General features: G+C 35.1%; 1 pseudogene; it reads right to left on the bottom strand.

The window, feature by feature from the left end:
• Positions 1-7,154: 7,154 nt before the first annotated feature.
• Positions 7,155-17,043, bottom strand: LOC110575550 (annotated as a pseudogene).
• Positions 17,044-18,402: the final 1,359 nt, after the last annotated feature.

Raw genomic sequence — 18,402 nt, 5'->3', positions numbered from 1 at the left:
TCCTTCAAACTCGCTGACTTTCCTTTAGCTGTGTCCAGTTTACTGATGAGCCCCATTAAAGGCATTCTTTATTTTTGTAATAGTGATTTTGATATCTAGCTTTTTCTTTTGGATCTTCCTTAGAATTTCAATCTTCTGCTTACATTTCCCATCTGTTTTTGCTGTTTACCTTTTCCATTAGTGCTCTTAGCATATCAAGTTATTTTAAATTCCCAGTCTGATAATTCCAAATTCTCTGCCATGCCTGAGTTTAGTTCTGATACTTGCTTTATTTCTTCAGACTATGTCTTTGCCTTTTAACATGACTTTATTCAAAGTCAGACATGGTGTATCAGGAGAAAGGAACTGAGGTAGATGGGCCTTCATTGTAAGGTTTATGGTTATATGGCTAGCAGTAGACTATGTTCACTGTTTGCTGTAGTTGTGGTGTCATGGGCTAAAATTTCCTCTAGTGTCCTTTTTTTGTCTCCCCTGTTGTCTTTGAGTTTCCCTAGAGCCTCCTTGGGGACTGAGATTTGCAGTTCTTTTGGCTTTAACCCTTGTGATTACACAGGAGCCCTATCAATGTTGTAGTAAGGTGTGGGACACGGGAAGCATTCTCTAAGGTCCTATAGTAAGGTCTCAATCTTCTAGTGAGCCTAAGCTGGATACTTCGCTTCCTCCACATTAAAGGCTAAAGGGGGTTGGAGTTGAGTATCTTCCTTTTCCAGGTCTGTTAGGGTTTGGTAAAACTTCAGTTGGTTAGGCTCTGGTAAAATAGTTTACTTTAACAGCAGACCTTGTTAAGAACAGAAAGTTCTGGGCATATTTAGGAATGGTTACTTTTCCTCTTCTGCTGCCAGAAGTAGGAGGGGATTTTCCATTGATCATTAGGCTGTGAGGATTTGTAATAACATTCCTCAAGTTGTAACTTTGTAGTTTGATAAAGCAGAAAAAAATTTGCAAGTATTTATTACATATTTTTAAAAATTCATTTTTGATGATAATTCTCTTGACTGTTAGGGAGAGAGTCCATATTTTGTTTAAATCCATGGCCTTTTTGAAGGAGAGGGAATCATAAGTCACAAATTTACACTTTGATGGGAGATACAAAGATCCTCTAAACAGCTTAAGCATTCTAGGTATCATTTAAATGGTGTTCATGATTCAATTTTGGATAACGAAAGATATTTTTAAATTGTCTTTCTTCCATTTAAAAAATAGAACTATTTTGAGGTGGTGGAGATTGATATGTTAGAGAAATTTTAAGCATTATTCTTCCAAGCCTCTATCTGTAAAGATATAAAATAGAGCGAGATCAACTTTAATTAAGCTCTTGTCTATATAATTCCCTTACAGATAAAAAAAAAAATCACAGGAGTTTTTAGTTGTTGGTTGTTGAATACATTATGTAAAGTAGAGGCCTTTGCTTTTTTTAATTAGATTATTTTATGATGTTACACAATTTGGAATTAGTGAAGACCAAGAGTTATTTAAATTATAACTTAGGGAAATCAGCTCTCTGTGTAAGCATTAAAAAAAGGAACTAATGATAAGGTAGAAATCTGTTTAAAGATAAATGTTAAAGGAAACACATGTGCTTTAAGGCAATACTGAATCCAATTATAATCTGACAGCTATTTCATGGGGAGAACAATGCATTAAAATATTTGGACCTCCAAACACATAATGTACAATACTACAGTGAAACTACTTTTGAATAGCTAATAAAACTATGCAGCTGTTTAAATAATAGAACTTCCAGGGTCCAGCTTTATGTGTTTAACATTTTTTTTCTCTTAGTATTTGTCTTTTCAGTAGTTAGATTACTATCCCAAATAGTTCACTAACTTAATTTATTATTTTTCCAACAAAGGTAAGTACATCTCAGGTAGCTAAATGCCTATAATATTGCCTCTTAGTAATATAACAAGATGATAAGTGCTAATTTTTTCCAAATGATGCATCAGTGAGGCATGCAATATGCGTTCAGCTGTTCAGAGAATAGAAAACTACAACCAAGATATGGCAAATTAAAAGACCGTGGCAGCACCACGGGCGGTGGGTAGGGAGAGGGATGCATTGCGACCGAGGCTTTCCACTCCGGCTTGATTCATTTTCACCGGGAGTGGTGTCTGCAGCAGGAGAATAGTATTTGACCTCCAGAAATTGCAAGTCGTACTTTCACAGTTGCCTACTTTGCATTTGTCACTGACGCCCCTCTTTTTACTACTAGAAATTAGATATATAGAACTATGCAAAAAGGGAACTTATTCTTGAAAAGCACCACGGTTGAGAAATTTTCCATATCGTGCTCTGGTAAACACGTATTTTGCCTTTGCTTTCCCCACCATATTTAATGTGTTATGATGTCTCAGATTTTTCTCTCTTAATTTTGAAAAGTTATTGAAAGAAGTGGAAGAATGGGATGGAGAGTTTCTAAAAACAAGTCAAATTCATTTGAACAGTAAAAATAATTGCTGTGCGAAATTAAGGTGCAAGCACATGCCTGCTCTAATTGGTGCATACTTATTAGGAGCTCTTCATTTGCAACCTCTCTCGGTGTTTGGGGCCCATGATAACGTGGATACTTAAGGGAAAAGTATGATTAGAGATGGTGTAGTTCATTCAGTATACATTTCTTAGTGTTTGATGTGACTGAACTGAGCGTCACATATGATTTTACACTTTTATCCTTTCAGACAACTGACAGGTCTCTAATCTCCATCTTAGAACCTTCACTCAGCTTGAACTTTGGCTCATAAAGGTCATTTTTGAACCACTTGGGACAGAGAGCCGCGTCCATGAAATCCCACAGAGTCAATAGATACGATAATAGCTTTAGGCACATTTTCTTAAGACCCAAGGGGAAAGACAATTTCAATAAATGTAAAACTATGCCATCTACAATCCACACAATATCTTAGAAAATCTCATAGGAATAAATCTTCTCTTTTCCTTCAGGCAAGAACCTCCTTAACAATAACAATGCAAGACACTATTAAGGGCATAAGGTACTAACTATAGCAAAAAAAAAAAAAAAAAAAATACACACAATCTATTAGACAGAGAGCCTCAAACACAAAAAGAACATCCATTTGCTGTACCTCGCTTGCCTCACAACTGCTCGTGAAGCATGTTCTGAATATTTAGACCTTAAATTGTTAAAGAGACTATGAATTGTATGAACCAAGTTAATAATGTGAAAATGACTTAGGTGTATCATTCAATTATGGAATGCTTTAACTGTAGTCCCTCTTTTATTTTCTCTTTACCTTTTAGTCTCCAGCTCATAAAAATAAAAAATCCTCACAGGTTAGATATGTCAGGATAATTAACAGAAGGTTCCTCAGCAGCAGATGTCTGAGATAAGTAGTAAAGGGCATTCTCTTCCCTTGACATGCCATCAAAGGGAAAAACAACAAATATTTAAATGAAAGAAGTAAAAACTATGTGGGTGTATGTTTTAATATCTGAATAATTAACAGATTTTTAAATCATGACTTAAGCTGTAGGAAAATTAAGAGATCTCATGACCATGTTAATATTAATTTTTTCTTGCCTGCCACAAATTATAGCATTGTCTTTGATTTTTTTTTCCTTCCCTCCATATATTTCATGATGCAAAAGAATGCTTCTTGAAAGTAAAGTATCCCCTCCAGCGAAATATTTCACTCAGTTTGCCTCAGAGAATTCCGCCGGCTGGAAAAAAAAAAAAAAAAATGCTTCAGAAAAACTTAAAATTCAACAACTTAAAAGTACTTTTTTTACTGATCTTTCAAATAATATTGTTAAATAAGTCAAAATAAGTGAATTCCAAAATTCAAATTTTTATTTTAATTTATACTTAAACTTTATCTTAATATTCTATATTTTGTGCCTTTCTTCTCTTTTGCATTTATTTTAAATAGTAATATGAGTGAAATCAACCACAAATCCCATCCTCCGAAATAATCTCCATAGAGATTATATTAGGAAGGGTTTTCTTGTTTACTTTTAAAAGGTCTCCTGAATATAGCTGGTGCCAACAGAGAAATTCTTCTAAAGGTAGTATAGGGATTTTAATCTGCCCCTTACCAGGAAGTGATGGAGGCCAATGCAAATAGCACTCATCTGATTCTGTAAAACTCATAATAAGAAATAATGAAGCATCTGGTAGACAGCAAAAGGTCAAGGAAGAAACATTTTGAAACAGAAAGTGTATCAGTCCCTCTGGCAAAGACTTAGAGGTTGGCAAAGACTGTTGTTGTTTCAGGAAGATTTTGTGTCTCATATTCAGACTAAGAATATATATTCCTCCGTGTGCTCAGTAATGCATTCAGAGCAGAATTAGTCCTTAGTACCAGTAACAGAGCATGAGCATGGTCTACCTTTTTTCCCTCAGTAGTTGAGGGCGGTGATTTTAAAGCTTTGCTGCTTCTTAGAATTCCCAGGAGAGCTATGAAAACTTGCCATGCTAATGAAACCAGAGACCCTGGGCACCAGTTGTGGCTAAGGTTCTGCGGGTGCTGACAATGTGCAGCCAAATTTGAGAACCAATGATTCAGAGCTTTTAGAAGGCACAAGTAGATGCAAATGTGTTTGGACATGCAAATGTGTGTGGACGTGCAAATGTAAGGCACCCATATTCTTGTATCGGCTTTAAAATGGGCCTAGGGAATGATGTAGAACCAGTTGCAAATCCTTGAGTAAAAGAGTGGGGTGACAGGGAATTCATTCAGATAAACACTGGGATTAGATGTGCAAAAGGGTTTCTCATTCAGAGTATATGGCTTAATTTCTTATGATAGGGATTTGGATATAAATGAGATTCATGTAATTGAAGTTTCCTGAATATTCACTTTTTAGGAGATTATCTCCATTTTGGCAAGTGAGAATGTTTCTGGATCCTGGGAAGAAAAATCTCAATATGCTGCCACTGATTTGGGAGTTGTAGCTTCAGGAAGAATAACACCTGATAACTGACAAGAGTATCACTGATAAGTCTAGCGTTTTAAAACCAGCTTAGCCATTTGTGGGTTCATATATATCAACTTTTTTTTCCTTATTTTTCTGGAAGTTTTCAACTACTAGTACTTTGATCGTGTAAACACTCTCACACCCTTATCAGACACGAACTTCACATGAATCCCTCATTGGTTGGCTTTTACACCTAGTCTTAAAATCTAAAGGGAACCAATTTTAGAGTTCATTAGTCATATCTAATTTATACAAAAGAATGGTAGGATGATGGTTTTGATAATAGTGGGTATGCTGTCTTTCATAGCTGATATTACAATACATTAAATCCAAACTACTCACTTTACTGACTTTCTTAAAAAACAGAAAATTTGTCATGAGCTTAGTCTGGATCTATATTCTGATGCTGTTTTATATATTTGAAATAAATTAATGTTATGGGGGATTTTTTTCTCCTTAAAAATTATATTCTATCTTAAATCACTTTAGAATAGTCTAAGACAAATCCAAAATGTTCTGAAGCTACATAGTCATAATAATTACACTCTGTAAGTACACCAAAAATCATTGAGTTGTACACTGAAAACACGTAAATGTCATTAAATGTCAATTACACCTCATTAAAACTGTTAACGAAAACAAAAAAGAAACAAAAACCATTTCCGTAGTATAGTGAGAAGTCATTTAAATAATAAAATTCTTGTTGTACCCTGCATTCTAGCCATATCATTATTTTTAAAGATTTTATTTATTTATTTGACAGAGACACAGCGAGAGAGGGAACACAAGCAGGGGGAGTGGGAGAGGGAGAAGCAGGCTCCCCGCTGAGCAGGGAGCCCGATTCAAGGCTCGATCCCAGGACCCAGGGATCATGACCTGAGCCGAAGGCAGACACTTAATGACTGAGCCACCCAGGCTCCCCTAGCCATATCATTTGATAAACACGACAGCACTTTTGCCCTGGGCCATGATCCCATCAGGAAAAATGTTTATCTGCCACCATTCCACCCTTTGAAATCCTGTCCATTCTTCAAGGACCACCTAATGTCTCACTGTTTAACAAAATGGAGTCTGGTAAGTTCCATAAAAGAAAAGAAGCTTGTTTTTTGATGATCGGTGATCATCAAGGAACAGAGGTTGAAGGAGTAGGAGACAGTGAATATATGATATGTTTATATTTGGAATATATTTTCCAATATTTAACAAGTAAAATAACAAATTTGATACAGAATTTGTATGTTGTCTAAAAAAGTAATGAATTAAAGTATTTATGAAACACTGCTCAATAATATGTGAGTAAACATACATAATATGAATAAGCATACATCATAATAATATCTCATTTGATATCATGGGGAATGAATTTTCTAAATGCCTGAAATTTGCTTCTAACTGTAGTGTCCCTATAAAAATGAGTATTATTAATGGAAAACACACAGAATTTGTTTAGTTTCTCTTAGAAACATTCGGTTTTGTTCTTTAGTGACTATGAAGTGAAAGGCAGTTGCTGCTGTATTAAAACAACTGGATAGAAGCAAATATAGGAACAGAAGAAATAGGAGAAATGACTGAGGGAAAACAAACAAACGAGAAATAAGGGATGGACACAAGTTTGGATTTTCTGAATGTATCACTCCAAACATTGATTCCATTCCCAATATTATTCAAGACTGGTGGGTTATATGTATAATTTGTATAACAGTCTCAAGGTCCATAATAACCCAGGTCTATAACCTGTCAAGGGTAAATATTCTTCACATATTAATGCCATCTTAGAGGATTATGAATCCCAGGATAGTGCAATGAAAATACTAAAGAGAACATTGAAAATTGCCAAGTACCATGCCAATTATATGGGACCAGTATGATTTTCATAATGAGAATATTTACCAAAATTCATTCCATTTTGAAAAATATAGTTTATTAAAACCATGAAATAATTACTATATTTTAGAAATATTTCCATCAAAGAGAAATACCATTTTAACTAAAAGTATCTGTGCTTGGATATGAATCTGTGATTTTGAACCACTTTTTTCTTGGACATCTTTTCTTTAAGAAGTCATATAAATGAAGTTTGGTATAGACAAAGAATCAGCAATCTCTTGGAAGCCATACACTAAGCTAGCATTTTCTATTTTTATCTTCTACTTAAAAAGTAGGAAAGGACCCATAGGACTACCAGAATAGGAAGATATAGGACCAGACATTAAGATTCAACACAACTTCTCATGAAGCCACAAGAGTATCTCGTCAAATCTTTTGGGGGCCTGTATGCCTGAACTAAATCTAGTAGAAAAATGGCAGCCTTCATGTTTCCTATAAGTGAAAAAAAGGGTAAATAGACCTACATAATATTTTAGAAGAATTACCTGCAATTCTTATGGTCTGTTCTCTCTTTTAGTGGCTAATTCATAGCTGCCCATTTGGAGGAAACACAACAGAATTAGATGTCAGATAAGTAGGATTTTAGATCTGTATCTATCACAATTTAGTTGTATCGTGGTTAAGTCACTTAATAAGAGATACCATTTATGCACCAAAAATATTGTTTAATGTGGGACAATACAGGGGGTAGAAGCTTCTGAAAATATAAATTGCTAAAATCAAGATTAAAAATGATAGGGAATGTAAAGAGTATATAACCAAATAAAGTCATTTTTTTTTCCTCAAGATTTTGCTCCTTAAATTACTTAAGGTTCATTACAGCTTAAATTATCTGAAATGGAAGAAGATATTGAAAATTCGGCACAAGTGGAAGCTCAATAAAGCATTCATCTATTCAGACTAAGCAGGAGATTGAAGATAGTCATTCATTTATTCATTCAGCCTTGATTATTGATAATTGAATAGAAACTCTGCTCTAGGCACTGTATTGGGCCTTGGGATTAAATAGTGAGTCAAAATAGTTCTATTCCCGGTTCAATTTTACATTTGTGTGTGTTTGATTAATGTTTATGTCTCCCTCTAGAATGTACACTACCTAAGAACCGGGAAAGTACTTTTAAAAATAGAGTGATATTATAATATATGGGGATTTAATATTTTCAGAGAAGCCAAGGAAGCTTTTTCTTAAGAAAGGACATGTGATTTGACATCTGAAGGTTAAATAAGACTTAGCTAGGTAAGAGGGGAGGAAATAGTGTATCAGTCTGAGAGAACAGTACAGATAAAAACACTTGACAGAACCAACCATGGTGCATATACACAGTAACGAGCCAAAGTCTGATATGACGGGCAGGAAGAAGGATAGTAATGGTTCCAGATAAGACTGGAGTAGGCTAGCAATCCAAACCACATAAGTCCTTGTAGATCATTCTCAATTGTGCCTACCTATGAGCAAAGGGAAATTACTGGACAGTTTTAAGTAGGAAGATGATATAAATTGACTTACTTCCAGAATAGATTGCTCTGGTTATTTTGTGGAGAATGGGTGGGTAGGATACCAAAACAGATGGAGATAGACAAGTTAGTATAGATAAACAAATTAGTAGAATATAACAGAACAGGCAAAAGGTGATGGCAACTTGGCCTAAGAAGGTGGTGGGGGGAAACAAAGACATGGAAAGATTCAAGAAATATTTAGTAGGTAAAATTGACAGAGTGTATTATTAATACTTAATTAATACTTAATTAAAATAATTAATGTTGAGGATGTTGAAGGAGAGAGAGATCTCAGAAATGAGTCTTAGTTTTTTAGCTGGTATAACTAGATGGAGCATAAGGTCATTCACTGATTAGAGGAAGGAAGCAATGGAAAGGTCATGAATGTAGTCTTGGTTATGTTGAATTTGTGATGCTTTTGAGATAGTCAAGAAATGTTAAACCGTTAGAAAACCTTATGAGTCAGAAGCTCAGAGGAGATGCCTTATCTGGAGTTAAATTTTATGGGTCATCTCTATCTAGTTGAATGAGACCATCTGGGGAAAAAGTGTAGCATGAGAGGTAGAGATGGATTAGATTTTAGGGTCAAGGAATTTAACTTGCAATAGACAAGCAGAGGAGGATGAGTCCAGCAAGGAGAAGAATAGCCAGATAGGTAAAAAACATGAATTATACAGGTCCGCTTTTCAAAAGCTCACGTTAGGCCACTTTGCTTTTATGAAAGACTTACATCAATACCTTTTTGGTAACTGAAAGAATCCAAAGAGGATTTTTGCTTTTATGAAAAAAGGCGGAAAGCAAAAATAGCATTCAGCATTCAGCAATATCAGTGAGATATTACTGAAGCAGCACACACCCTAAGCAGCGAGAGTGGCGCCGCCGAACCCCTTCCCTGGGAACGACACTCAGCATCCAGCCACCACAGCTTTGAACTGTGTCTGTGAGCATCTGTGCTTTATCTCAATTTATTTTGTGCATTCCTTCACAAGATGTGTCCTCAGATTTCAGAAAAATCTAGGAGAGGTTGTTTACTGGGTCTGGGATTGCTAAAAAATTTTCCGTATATACAGAATTGTTGAATCGCTATGTTAGACACCTGAAACTAATATAACACCGTATGTTACCTATACTGGAATTAAAATTAAAAAACTTAATTAAAAAAATTTCCATATAAATTAATGGTAATTGCTTCTTTGCTTTATGCCATTTCCACTTACAAAAGGTTTCAGGGGAATGCTCTACTTTCAGAAAGCAGGGGAAATCTGTATCTCAAAAGCCAAAGGAATAGCAGATTTTAAGGAGGACATGGTCAACCATGGGGAATACTGCTGTTGAAGTGTGATGAAAATTGAAAAGAATATGCAAGACACTTTATGTCTTTTATAAAATGGTTGGAAGCCAGAGTGAAGTAGGCTTAGAATGAAAATGTAGATTAAAACTAGAATAGTGAGTAGAGCTAACTCTTTCTAGGAAGAGTAAAAGGGTTAAGATTATAAGAAAGAACATGTATGTGGACAAAAAAAAAAAGAATTTTTTTTTTTTAATTTCCAAAAGCATTGATGTAAAAGCTCAGCTTCCTCCTGAGAGTTTCCTGGGAAATGTTTACAATCAGTGGGGAAGGAAAGTGGAGTGAAGGTTTCAAAGGTACATAATACCATTGGGGACTGCTCACAATTATTAAGATTATTTTAGTTTCAAAAATAAACCTACTTTATATTTAGCATGACCGAGTTTACTGGATAACTGATGATTAACAACTTTAAGTTGAATCCTTTAAAAAGAATTCATTTTAATAGAAATGTACTTAAAAGGTATACTCCCCTGAATTGTTAAATGTAATGTACTGGTCGTAATTTTCACTCTATTACATGACTTGAAATTACTACCACCACTAATCATTCAATGTGTTTATAGAAGAGTATTTTCCTTAGGGTTTATTGCCATTTGTTGGCCTCTATGTTATGTCTCTCCATTTACTTTTTTATTTTAACTATGTAGATCTTCCTTTAAAGTGTGCCTTTCTCTTACTGCGATAAAGAATCACTTTTCACTAAAATAAGCAAGTGATTCTTTTAATTTCTTTTTATATTAGACATTATGGCTTTCTGGAGGTTAAAATGATATGTAACATAGAGGTAAATAAGGTCAGAGAGAGAGACTGAGTCTTTTGTTAATGAGTAGTATTCATGCGTGTTGGTTCTTGAGGTAAGTTTTTACTTACTTTTACTTACTTTAGACTAAGTAAGTATTGCTTTCTGGTACCTTATGTGTTCTGCTTGAAAACCTGGGCATGCATTTCACTTTATTTGTGTTTTCAGTGATGATTATAGTATCTGACACATTAAAGGTATTGTTATTGTTATCTCTTATTGTTTTGGTTTTGGTTGGTTAAGGTATTCATTGTGTTCCCATATCTATTTAACTAAAGCACAAACCTTATTTGTTTTCCCTGTAAAATTGTGCCAATAACATTAAAGTAGATAACATGAGGAGATTTCTTGGCTCATACATCAGAGTCCACAGTTGCTCAAGCTTCAGGAGAATGAGAGAATGTAAACTTCATGAAGGCAGGGAGTTTTGTCTTTCTGGGTTTTATTTATTTTTATTGTTGTTGCTGCTGCTGTTTTATGGTGTATTTTTACCAATTGTCCTTTTTTTTGCTACAGAATTAATGAGGAATGGAATGAATATTGGAGAAGTGATCAGAATACTCATTTACTTTCTTCTTATGGTTATTGTCAGGATTAAAGGTAATAATGCATATGGAATTTCTAGGGCTTAACTTAGTGAACACTGTACAGATGTTGAGTATGGTTTCTATTATCATCGTCAGATCTATACTTGTACCATTTTCTAAATGTATTTGACAGAAACAAACATTGTGGATGAAAAGAACAACTCTGGACCAGTTACATGATTTCAGCTTTGCTATTTTATTTTTATTTTATATGTACCAAGAAGTTTAGTTAAGGGAATCGAGGAAAGGGAGTCATCTTGAAGATCTTGGTATCATCCATGAAGAGAATAAAGATAAAGCACAAATTATGGGTGTGTTAGTGGTACAGGAAGGAGAGTTTTAGATTTATGGAACTCTGATTTTTCTAAACAGATGTCCTCATCATGGAAGTTATTGTAGTCTCCACTTAACCAGATGGGATACCAAACTCCCTGTTGTGTTCGGAACTGGCAGGGCTCATTAAGTTGGCTTTAAATTGGGTATTAAGGGAGGATCTTTTGCTTAGCCCAAATAATCTCAACATGCACAATGAAGAGAATAGGGAGTTCTACAAGCTAAGATGAAATATAAGATAAGTGATAAGTAATATTAACATACTGGACTTAATTGTCTATAAGTAACTACAAAGTAAATGGGAAATTAAAAAGATTAACTGGAAATGTTTCTAAATGATGGAGAATATGACCTGTTGAGCATAATAAAAATGGAAAGATAACATTTTCTTAATTGGAATATCAAAACTGGTAGGTAAAATATACTCTATAAAGAAGACTAAGAGGAAATTGAACTTGAGGAATAAGCGTTGTATATGAGATCCAAAAAATAGAAGAAAAAGAAAAAAGTGGCTTGTTATATTAAAAATGGTAATATTGGGGAAAGTCTTTTGATTTAAAGATACAAAAGAAGAAAATAAAAGACTGTAGTAGGTATATACTAAAACATAGGTGGTGACAATTTCAACTTGTTAGTCCTTTAAAATTTTGGACCAGGGACTATTTTGGACTCTTTAAAATAAAAAACCACTACATATTGAGATATCAAATGAATAATATTTATGTATATTCATTCATGTAATATTCAACGAACATATGAGTTGATAGGCCTAGAGCAATGAAATATTAATGGAGGTGGTATTGGTAATAATAAAAATTATTTTATGTTTTAGAAATAAAGAACCTATAAAGATACTGAACTTATCGTACTAAATAAAACTTATTTTACTTTACTGGGCTAATTTTACTAAACAAATTTTACAGAGGTATATGCAGACAGTTAATAAATTTAGTGAAAACAAACAGTGAGTGATTGCATATTACCTACATGATATCTGATTAAAAGGAATGAACTAAATTGATTAGCCAAGCTTTAACCTTTAGAGACTGTGAGAGGCAGCAGATCCATTAATATTTATGATTGATACAGAATATCAGATATTAATAATAGCTACTTTAATATGTTAGTTTTGAGCAGAGGTCTTAAATCTCTTTATTTACAGTTGTGTAACCTTGAACAGATTATTAATTCCTCTGTACCTCATTTTTTCTATTCTATACAATGAGAATATTACTTATCTGGATTTTTTTGGTAGATAATTGTTCTATAGATTTAACTTAGTGTTCAGCACATAATGGAAACTAAATAAATGATAGCTAAAAAAAATAAAGTTTAATTTTATAATTACCAAAATTAGCCAAGCCAAATTTTATTCTAGAAATGTGAATTCAGGAATAAAAATATAAAATAATAATAATTTGCATCTTCACATACTATTAATCTTTGCCAATATTAACTAATTAATAAAACTAGTCTTTGGGAAACAGAGTATCACTTCTACCAAAGAAAAGAGGGAAGTGAAACTCAGGAAAGTTAAATCACTTGCCCCAAATCACAGAATGAGTGAGAATTGTTCTGAAACAATGTGTGGAAGTTTCCAAAGTATTAGTTTTGTTAATTTCTATGCCATTTGTGGATCTTGAGAAGTAGTCTTTAAAAAATATAAGTCAATCAGAGAAAGACATATCATATGACCTCACTGATATGAGGAATTCTTAATCTCAGGAAACAAACTGAGGGTTGCTGGAGTGGGGGATGGGGTGGGAGGGATGGGGTGACTGGGTGATAGACACTGGAGAGGGTATGTGCTATGGTGAGTGCTGTGAATTGTGTAAGACTGTTGAATCACAGACCTGTACCTCTGAAACAAATAATACATTATATGCTAAAAAAAAAAAAAAAGAAGAAGAAGAAGATAGCAGGAGGGGAAGAATGAAGGGGGGAATCAGAGCGGGAGACGAACCATGAGAGACGATGGACTCTGAGAATCAAACTGAGGGTTCTAGAGGGAAGGGGGGTAGGGGAGGGGTTAGCCTGGTGATGGGTATTAAAGAGGGCACGTACTGCATGGAGCACTGGGTGTTATACACAAACAATGAATCATGGAACACTACATCAAAAACTAATGATGTGGGGCACCTGGGTGGCTCAGTTGGTTAAGCGACTGCCTTCGGCTCAGGTCATGATCCTGGAGTCCTGGGATCGAGTCCCGCATCGGGCTCCCTGCTCGGCAGGGAGTCTGCTTCTCCCTCTGACCCTCCTCCCTCTCCTGCTCTCTGTCTCTCATTCTCTCTCTCTCAAATAAATAAATAAAATCTTTAAAAAAAAAAAACAAAACAAACAAAAAAAAACTAATGATGTAATGTATGGTGATTAACATAACAACAATAATAAAAAAAGACAGGAAGCTAATAAAAAAAAGGCAGGAACTTAATTTAAAAAAAGTACAGTTTTATACTGGCTAAGTGGTTAAGAAATTCACAAGAATTACAATAAATATGGCACCTCAAACTGAAAAAAATATATCTAATAGCTTAATACAAAGGAATTATACCCTTAAAGAAGTGGGGAATATATTTTTACCGCAAAGATACAAATGTAGTGATCTGAAGGGGCACCTGCACCCCAATGCTTATAGCAGCAATGTCCACAATAGCCAAACTATGGAAAGAGCCTAGATGTCCATCAACAGATGAATGGATAAAGAAGATGTGGTATATATATACAATGGAATATTATGCAGCCATCAAAAAATGAAATCTTGCCATTTGCAACAACATGGATGGAACTAGAGGATATTATGCTAAATGAAATAAGTCAATCAGAGAAAGACAATTATCATATCATCTCACTGATATGCGGAATTTAAGAAATAAGGCAGAGGCTCCTAAGGGAAGAGAGGAAAAAGTAAAACAAGATGAAACCAGAGAGGGAGATAAGCCATAGGAGACTCTTAATCTTAGGAAACAAACCAAGGGTTGTTGGAGGGGAGGTGGGTAGGGAGACGGGGAGGCTGGGTGATGGACGTTAGGGAGGGTATGTGTTATGGTGAGCTCTGGCTGTTGTGTAAGACTGATGAATCACAGATCTGTACCCCTGAAACAAATAATACATCGTATGTTAGTTAAAAAAAAATAATAATTAGAAGCGGGAAATATATTTTAAACATTTAAAAAATATGTTTCTTAAACACATAACTTTGAAATGAAGGATTTTAATTTACTTTTAGCTTTGAGACAAGGGTCTTTATTTGTAATAGTTATGGTTATAAAAGTTATAATAGTTATGTATATACATAACATCTTCTTACTTTAATTGTGGGGGAAGGATGCTCTAGGAATACAATCAAGACATTTGGTTCACAGCAAAAGTAGTAAGATCATAGCTTCTAGATTTGATCAAAGATAAGCCCCAATTTATTTCTAAACTCTTTTCTATATTCATGCTGTAATTTACTGAGTGCCTATTAATAACCAGGTACCATGTTAGCTTTTGGATTCTGGACTGTTCTAAAATTACTCTACCAAGCATGGCTTTTTCACAATTCCTTCCTCCTTTCCTTCCTATGAGTCTAACGATCCCCTACTCATGTCCCCTATATAGACACAAATAGAAGTTTCTTTGTAAAATCCTAGCCATGTAATAGTCCAATTTTATCATTTCTTCAAATTTTCTTAAATTATTCTAACTCCTTAGCCTGACACACTTTTTTTTTTTTCATAAACTTGTCCATTCCCTCTCTAAACTAATATTCTTCTCTTCCCCGCATGCTTTCTGTGTTCTCATTACACTGAATTTTCACAACTCTATTGACATGTGATGTAAATGACCCAAGCCTTTAAGCTTTTACCCACATTTCCTCTATCTGGATAGATCCTCCTTTTCTTTTTAAAATGACATTCCCATTCTCATGATTAAATCATCTTTAACTCTTCACAATATGACAAGTATTTTCCTACTGTCCATGACACATTTCTAAAATATCTATAAAGGGGCGCCTGGGTGGCTTAGATAGTTAAGCGTCTGCCTTCAGCTCAGGTCATGATCCCAGTGTTCTGGGATCGAGTCCCGCATCAGGCTCCCGCATCAGGCTCCCTGCTAGGCGGGGAGCCTGCTTCTCCCTCTGCCTCTGCCTCTCTCTTTCTCTGACTTTCATGAATAAATAAATAAAACATTTAAAAATAAAATAAAATATCTATAAAACATCAAATTTGCAGAGTAGGCTTCAATTTGAGATTGAAGGTCAGCTTCTCTGTCAATCCTAATAATTCCCAAACTTGCCTAAATTACAATAATTTTATGAGAATTAGCAGCTTATCACTAATGCCTTCCTGTCATTTTCATTTTTTTCTTCTTAAACATTTTTTTTCTTTTTTTAAACATTTTTGTAAGAAAGTAAAGGTAGTTTACAATTAAAGAGGCAACTAATTAATCAAACTGTTGAACAGAGAAAAATGATAACACTAAACAAATGGGATGGTTGATTGGCCTGCTATGCCTTGATAGTTTTGGCATCAATGGTTCATTTGGATATTTAAAAAGCAATTTGGGGTTGTCAGAGTAAAATAAGCAAAGAGTCAAATTGTTGCAAAAATGAATGAAAATTGAGGACAGTCAATTGCTAAAAATAGCTTTCATGTAATAATTTTGCTAAGGACTTTGTACTGTCTACAGAGTCCATCCAACAGTCCTATGAGGTAGTAGTCAATAAAGATCTACTTTACAGAGGAGTAAGCTGGTAGTGCCCTCAATCACACAGCTATTTCATGGCACAGCTAAAATGCAAGTCCTGATCTTTTTGGTTCCAAGACCATTTATAATTATTCCCTTCCTAGGTGATGTTGATTATTCCATCTTCTGTGCCTAGTCTGCCCATTATCTTCATTACCATATTGTTTTCTTTTCTTTTCTTTTTTCTTTTCTTTTCTTATTTTTTTTCTTTTCTTTCTTTCCTTTTCTTCTTTCTTTCTTTCTTTCTTTCTTTCTTTCTTTCTTTCTTTCTTTCTTTCTTTCTTTCTTTCTTCTTTCTTTCTTTCTTTTTCAGCATTCAAAATCTTGTAGTAACAAGGCAGGATCTGGGGTTGGTTTTTGTAGTCCCAGTTGGACCTGTGGCCTCCAGTGCCATCGAACTTCCATTCCTTGGCTCGCACGTAGGGTTTGATGTGGCTGTGAGCGGTTCCTGGGGCCTTGCCACAATGCCTGTATACCTTTCTGCCCTTGCATGGACCAGAGAGCAAGATGGCGCCACAGCCCTGGGGGAATCCAGGGCCAACTGGTTAAAAGTAAGGATCTTGCTCCCAGCTTTGAGGATGCAGCCCCAGGCCCAGCTGCTCATGCATAGGACTCACACCTTCAGTCTGGGCACCTCCTGGACATGCACACCATTGGTTATACGTCTTACAACCACAGCTATTTTGTTTTCCTGGCCAAGCAACTTCATCTTCCAAATCATCCGGGAAAGGGACAGAGGCGGCAGGTTGGTGTGACTCAGGAACAACCCCTTCAACACAACTTGGTTAAAGGTAGAGTTGGTTCATCTGGCCAGAAACCTGTATGTACAGCTTGACCAACAGTCTCAGGTAGATGTCCTGGCTCTTGGGCTCCTTGCGCAGAACCTCTTTGTCCTTGTTGTGGTAGGTGTCAACTCTCATGATGGCTCTCCTGCTCAGCCAGGTCTGGAAAGAGAGAACCTACATTGTTTCATTTTTGATGGTCACAAGACACATTAGACTGTAGACTTCTTCCAGAGTAGTCCTGAATCTAAAGGTATTTGATAGCCCCAAAGCCTTGCCAAATTTATATGCCTAGAGCTCCACAGTAATTGCTGAATAGATAACTGAATAGACAAATAAATTAAAGAAATAGAAACATGTATGATAAGAATTATTGTATGTATAACCACAGGGTCGTTCTTTTTTCACCAACTTACAGACATTTTGGGGAGAACTGACTTGTAATACCGTTCTATTATCCCTCTGTAGGGAATATAAGCCGAGTTCTTCAGTTTAAAGTGGAATTTAAATAAGGCAGCATATGCTATCTCGTTCCATCAAAAGCAGTAACTTACAGAAATGAATGGAACAATGAGGGGATATGCTTAAGTTGTCACACTGATGATGCCTCCTATCTCAGTGTTTGCTCTCTTGCTGAAGGTACCAGAGAATATTTTGAGGAAAGCAAAGGTTTAATCCTCCCAATTGTTGGTTTCAAAGGGCTTAAAATACCATTTCTATACTCCACTGCTAAATTACTCTGTACATCTCACTATTGAATTTTTAAGGCCCTGTTAGAACCTGTCTATTTAGCACCTGTAATCTCATCATGAAATAACGAATTCTGTGTATTTACCTCTCAATATGTAATGTACTTGTATTAGTATCACAATAAATCCTTTCAAGGCTAAAGGATTTCCTCCTTTTCTTGCCATTCAGGAATACATTACTCAACTTAGTATTTTATCCTTTTTATACTCTTCATGGGTTTAAAACCATAAGTGAAATTTATAATTAAATGTATGGAAGTATCTTTAATTTTAATCATTTTAATTACTCTTTTCCTATTCCCTTTTGCCTTTCTTGGGAATCAGTAGCAAAAGATTCATGCATTATTCTAGACCACTGGTTTTTAAAATGTTAACTATGTTCATTTTGAGGGATGAAGATACCTACCCATACTATGAACTTTTTAGTTTTGCTCTATGAATCACAATAAGATCTGTGGTAGGAAAAATACAAACTAAGGGAATGTTTTTTGTTTTATTTTGTTTTTATAACAAAGTTTCAACCATGTAGTACTTTTGGTGTTTCTTTTTTTTTTTTTTTTTAAGATTTTATTTATTTGACAGAGAGAGCACAAGCAGAAGGAGAGAGAGGGAGAAGCAGGCTCCCTGCTGAGCAAGGAGCGTGATGTGGGACTCGATCCCAGGACCCTGGGATCATGACCTGGGCTGAAGGCAGCTGCTTAATGGACTGAGCCACCCAGGCGTCCCAACTTTTGGTGTTTCTTATTGT

Source organism: Neomonachus schauinslandi, chromosome 2 (assembly GCF_002201575.2).
Source record: "Neomonachus schauinslandi chromosome 2, ASM220157v2, whole genome shotgun sequence".
Taxonomy (NCBI): domain Eukaryota; kingdom Metazoa; phylum Chordata; class Mammalia; order Carnivora; family Phocidae; genus Neomonachus; species Neomonachus schauinslandi.
This window is presented reverse-complemented; position numbering and strand designations above follow the sequence as displayed.